The following is a 6,599-nucleotide window of genomic DNA, read 5'->3' as shown; positions in this document are numbered from 1 at the left end:
CGCCCCCTAAACCGGAAGTACAACTGTCATGGCCATTCCCGCTGTGAATGTGATCATGCCATTATTGAGAAATATACATGTATGGATTATTTCACACATTGACTATGAAGGTATATTCAGTGTATGTCAAGTTATGTATTTATTTTACTTCTTTCATCTTAAAGTTATTTTATATTAACATTATTTGTCCCCATTCTGCAAGTTTGGTTGGAGACATGGTTTTTAAGAAACTATTATGAACTTCTACTTTCAGTTTCACTTTGATAGCAAAAAATTATAAATAAAAAAACAAAAACAAAAAAAAGCAAAAAAAAATAAACAAAAATAAACAAAAAAAAAAAACAAACAACAAAACAACAAAAAAACGCGGTATTCTAATTTCTATTGTAACAAAATGATTTACACTAAAAGTTTAATTGTCAATGCCCCAGTTTCCATATGTATTCAAATTTTTATCCAAATCACCAATGAAAATGTCTGTTGTGAAGAAAATACTCTTTTATCAACAAATTTATACAGTCACATGGTACATGTTCAGTTACAGTCTATACGAAACTCATCGGACTTTCGGTGAAATCCGATAATTGCTGCCGGTTCAATACAGATTGCTCCAATATCCGGACCAAAAGTCCGACATAGTTTTTGAGTTTTATTGTACATCCATCATCGAGTTGTTTCCCCTGAAATATACAAACGGCTGGTCGTGTACGAAACTGTTGAAAAATGTCCTGTAAAAATCAGGAAAAAAAAACAATCAACTGAAAATGTATTTTGCTAAAAGACTGGAATATGTGCCTTCTCTCATCCCCATGAATCATTACATGTAACCTAGAACAGTTCAGCTTAAAACTCTCTGTGGAACTTCATCTCATGATCGGACATCACAGACACTACTAGTACAAAAAATGTACATGTCAAAGGCTTAAAAATAAAACACACATATTGGAATATATCTTTTCAATTTTTTACTAATCACCACAAAAGCTTAAATAAAACGTTAAACACTATTAAAGGAGAATATTCAGTAACCATAAAATAACCAATTTCTTATCACTTAAATGAATAAAAGTTTTTTTGGACCAGAAAAACTTTATGCGGTCCAGTAAAACAGTAATCTTTACAGGTCTGAATGACTGCAATTAAGGATTTTTATAGATAACAGGGTTGTATCTTATGTAGTAAGATTTAATCAAAATTGTCATTAAATAATAGGGTTAGTTCTATAACATAAAACCACACATTTTATGTTTTTCTTTCATCAGATATTTTCATTTTTTGTTTATAGTCAAAATGTGAGGTTTTATCATTGGACCTTAGTTTCAAGGTGTTAAAATTAACTTTAAATTCAGACATATTAAGAATATTTACTCAGCAAAACAAGATACACAGTAACGATCCACGAGTTCACGATGACGACCATAAAACTTCTGTAGTGATGACTTCAGTCTCGTAGCAATATAACCCTGTTCCAAAAGCCTAATTGTAAGAAGTCTAGCTCAATACAAAAAGTCTGCGTAGTTTCAGCAAGCTCTGGCATAACGTTTGAGTTGTGATATGAACACTTCATACGCAGGTGCTGAAGGGATGTTGCCACAGATGAAAGGAAAGTTGACAATTCCGAATGAAAAGTTATCACGTTTCGTTGTAAAGTTTGGTCAATAGTTTTCCTTTACCATCGATTTCTAAGTATAGGTCAAGATATGAGGTTGACTTCACAGTGTCTGTAGTATCCTTTATCTCAAGTTCTTTGGGGTAGATGTGATGTATCAAATCCCCAAAATTAGGATTGTTTAAAGATAATACGTCACCTATATTACTAAGCTGAAACTGAGATCAAAGGATCTAGTCAAACAATATTCTTTCTTCGGATGAGATCAGCTATAAAGTCAGCCTCGTAAGAGTGAAGGAATCAGTCAGCAAGTAAAGGAGCACTATTAGTTCCCATTGGAATGCCGACTGTTTGTTGAAAAACATGTCCACCACACTGGACAGATATGTTGTCGATTAAAAATTCCAGCATTTTGTAAACATCTTCCTCTGTATATTTGGAAGATGATTTGGAATTATTTCTTACAAAATATGAGGAATCTCTACCAAGCACTATATATTTGTATCTAGGTGCAAACAACAGTGTATAATGTTTTAAGTCAGGATTTTAATTGAGTATGGGAAAAGAAGTTTACAGTGTTTAAAAATCATAGGTTTTAACACTTTTTTATTTAGATAATAGTCTTGAACTGATTTTCTCCAAAAGATCTTTCGAATTTTTCAGAATCCACATTGAATTAATACCACTATGGAAGTAACAAGGGTTGTGGTAGGTCTGCAGACCCTCTTAAACAGTTGTGAGTATAGAAGTTAAAAGTTTTGAAAGAGGTTTGGTGGTACATTTTGCAGATCCAGCTATGAAACTTTGTTTGTATGGAATCTTTTGTAGTTTAGGAATCCAGTACATAGATGGTAAATCTCAATCAGCACAGATTTTTGGTTTTCCACAATCTCTTCTATGGAGAGTGTAGAATTACAAAAAAGGGGCTTACAAACTTCAATCTGTAATAGTACATGCACATGTTGTACAACTGAAAAAAGTCCCTTTGATACTATGGTTATGATTTCATTCTTTTATAACTACAGTTAAACCCATGCAGTTTGCAAAATATGTTTGGAAAATGTCTGTTCTCATATTATCACACCTAATAACCCCCCATGGGGGAATTTCAAAAGTTGGCAGGTAATTGTTGTCTCTGGTGAAATTTTCATTTTAATTTTAATCTATTTTCATCTGTTAAGCAATATTGGAGTTATTGCCCTTTTTCAATGTTTTCTTTTTTGTTCTCTTAAATGTTTTTTCTTTAAAAATCTCTTCCTCTGATGTTACTTGACCAATTTTTAACAAAATATTGTATGAACATTCCTTAGGATATTCTGCATCGATCTGATATTGGGATTTTTTATCCTTTGAAAAACATTGCCACAGATACTAAAAATAGAATAAAGACAGAAGTTTTTGATTGGTTAAATAACATGGCCACCGTTAATAAAAATAGAACATATGGGACAGACAGTAGTTTTTCGCATATATCTCCAAAACCGTTAGGTTTAGCTAAATTCTGACATGGAGTAAAGTATTCAGCATGATGAGATCTGCAGTCAAAATTTGGTGAAAATCTGTTGACCCACATTGGAGTTATTGCCCTTTTTGGTCGTTTTTTGCTGTTTTTGAAGTTATTACTTTCAAAAATCTTCTTCTCAAAAACTACTAGACTGAATTCAAGGAAATATAGAGGACGTACAATAGTTTTCTGCATATATCTCCAAACCGTTAGGTTTGGCCAATATCTTTCAATTGCTGAAATATCCATATTATAAGGCCTACAAAAATCTCCAGGGATCAAAGTTGTCTATGTAAAGATTATTGCCCTTGAGAGGTGAAAATGACTTTTTCTGTTTACAGTTTTCAGCTTATATCTTGAAAGCTATGATAGATAGAAGTTGTCAGATGACTCCATATAAGAGTTATTGCCCTTGAAAGGCAAAAAAATTATGGTTTTTTTTTTGTGCAGTTTTCAATCAATATCTTGAAAACTATAATAGATAGAATGAAACTTTTGTTTGATGAAATGATCCTCATGATAAGTCCTACCAAAGTCTTCTCGGAGTCAAAATTGTCGGACAACTTCTTGTTAGAGTTATTGCCCTTTAATGGCAAAAATTTAACCAGGTGAGCAATCAGGCTCCTTGGAGCCTCTTGTTTATTTCTTCAATTAATTAATTACATGGTTTTCAGTTTTTTTTTTAAATTTCAAAAATCAGATGTGATTTAATCAGTGTTGCATACATACATAAATGTAAAAGGATTATTGTCCATTTGGTACCATGTAATAAAATATGTGCTCCTTTTATAGGACTACAAAAAAAATTGCGTTGTTGTCTGTACCGATATGCATGTTGTTGCCTTCTGTATTGGTTTTTCTTGCGATATGAGCCATGAACATTAATTGGTTGATCTTTATAAAATTTTATTTCTAGGTTCCAAAACACAAACTTTAGATTAGTATTGACTCTTGGGGGTTATTGCCTCAACCATTTATAGAATTTGGAGTGAAAAGGGGCCAAAAACAAGTATTTCATAGGTTTTAACTGCATGGATATTACCCCATGAAAAGCATAGGAATGTCTATGATACCAGTATTTTTCAACAAGATTTTACACCACAATTGTCAGACAATTGTATCGATGTTTTGGGTTAAAACATAAACATTTACAAGATTTGATATTAGGGGCCTGTCCGAGGAACCAGAAACATGCAAGTTTTTTTTTCGGATGTCCAAAAAGTAACTTGACTAGAAGTGAATGGATTGCTTTGAAATTGTATTAAAAGGTGCCATACAACTAAAGGAAGGCTGGGAGTGATTTTGGGAGTTAAGATTTGAACCCTTTTAGCATTATGGGCTATAAGGGGTTTGAAACAAGCACTTTTCTTGAGTCCAAACACTATATGTGACTTGATAAAAGTGAATGGATCTCATATAAGTTTTACTACAAGGTACCATATCACAAAAAAACACTGGTAAATGATTTTTGGGGTTGTTACTTGTCTCAGCCAAGTAAGAATACGGGGACAGTATTTTTGTATTTTTGGATAATAACTTAAGTAATAGAGAATGAATCACTTTGAAATTGTACCACAAGTTCCATACCTCCAAAGGTAGGTTTGGATTGATATATTGACTGAAACCACTTAGAAATACATAGTGGAAAACTTTGATTCTGGACAAATTCTTACCCCGTGTCAAATACAGTGATTTTCCTACTTTTTGGTGAGGGCCCCATTGCAGTTAGGGAACAAAATAGTGTAAAATTTCTAATTTTGGAAAATATGTATATAAATAAGGAATACCCTTGGGGTAACAATTTGGATTGAGAAAGGGAGAGGAGAATTTAACTATGTATTACATCAAATAGTTATTTCAATAATGCCATCTTTTTTTTCTTTTTCATTGGTTTCAAATTGATAAGACACATGAATTCATAGTAATGTACATGTAATAGTTTAATTAAAATTCAAGTTTTCTTTCATATTGATTTCTAAATGTTTTAAAGTTCAATATAAGATCTTTTCCCTCTGACATGATTAAGTCTATTAAATTGTTTTGAGTTAGTTTTTTACATTTGTTTGTGCAGATGTCATTTGTCAGACTGACATATTTGTCCACCATTGGTGTTGAACAAGGGATTTTAAATAGTATTTCAAATTATGAGACATCCAAACAACTGTGTGTTTTAGTGTAGGGGAGAGTTTATTGTATGTGCCAATTTTCTGCTTGTTTGTTTTTACTTTTAATTATGTTCACTTCAAGTGCAATGCTGACATTGAATTGGATAGATTGCAGTGCAATCATAGCAACACCAGAAGAACAAGGATAACTTTTGGAACACCCAAACAATCAGTCATTTCCAAGAATAAAAAATAATATATATAAAAATTGACATACAAACTCAAGATAACTCTAAAGACAATTAAGAATTTTACAACTGAGCAATTCCAAATCATCTCCCAAATATACAGAGGAAGTTGTTTACAAAATGCTGGAATTTTTAATCAACAACATATTTGTCTAGTGTGGTGGACATGTTTTTCAACATACGGTCAGCATTCCAATGGGAACTGATTGTGCTCCTTTACTGACTGACCTATTCCTTTAATCTCAGTTTCCGCTATATAGATGATGTATTATATTTAAACAATCCTAATTTTGGGATTTGATACATTGCATCTACCCCAAAGAACTTGAGATAAAGGATACTATAGACACTGTGAGGTCATATCTTGACCTACACTTAGAAATCGATGGTAAAGGAAAACAATTGACCAAACTTTACGACAAACGTGATGACTTTTCATTCAGAATTGTCAACTCCCCTTTCATCTGTGGCAACATCCCTTCAACACCTGCGTATAGAGTGTTCATATCACAACTCATACATTATGCCAGAGCTTGCTGAAACTACACAGACTTTTTGTATCGCGCTAGAACTCTAACAAATAGGCTTCTGGAACAGGGTTATGTAGCTACAAGATTGTAGTCATCACTACAGAAGTTTTATGGTTGTCATCATGAACTCGTGGGTCGTGGTGTATCCATCTGCACCATGAAAACTGATTTATTCAACGGGTCATTATAAGTTTTCCTTTCTTTATTTGTCTACTCCAGATTAACTTTTTATGAGCAACTCAGCGGGTGTTTCTAGAAAAGCAGAGGACGCTTACCCTACCGGTGCACCTGGTCCATGCTCCCAGTTTTTAGAGAAGTCCGAGTTGCTCATTTGCTTTTGTTACTTTGTATGTATGATTTTAGTTACTTTATGTTCTTTGTTGTGTATGTCTGTTATCCGTATCTGGTCTTTGTCCCTGGATTACGTTCTTTTGATTACCGCTATAACCTTGGTTCCCTTGATTACTCTCTCATTAGGAATGGGGCCGAAATTCGGATTTTAAGTCAGGCTTGGAAAATCACTGAAATATCTAATCAGAATCAAAATTCAAAGCTGTATCAAATTTGAATAGTACAAATGTATGTCCATACTTGCCCAAACTG

The 6,599-nt window shown here is 33.0% G+C and overlaps 1 protein-coding gene across 1 annotated transcript in view; it reads left to right on the top strand.

The window, feature by feature from the left end:
• The first annotated feature begins 2 nt into the window (after positions 1-2).
• Positions 3-6,599, top strand: part of LOC148610716 (uncharacterized) — a 30,971-nt gene continuing 24,374 nt past the window's right edge. Inside the window, exon 1 of the mRNA XM_088595997.1 lies at positions 3-110. The gene's annotated coding sequence lies outside the window, so the exon portion shown is untranslated. The remainder of the gene's footprint in view (positions 111-6,599) is intronic.

This window comes from Perna viridis, chromosome 8 (genome assembly GCF_037379345.1).
Source record: "Perna viridis isolate PV_CMFRI_1.1 ecotype Kerala chromosome 8, ASM3737934v1, whole genome shotgun sequence".
NCBI classification, from domain to species: domain Eukaryota; kingdom Metazoa; phylum Mollusca; class Bivalvia; order Mytilida; family Mytilidae; genus Perna; species Perna viridis.
Note: the sequence above shows the minus strand (reverse complement) of the source record. Positions and strands in the feature narration are given on the sequence as shown.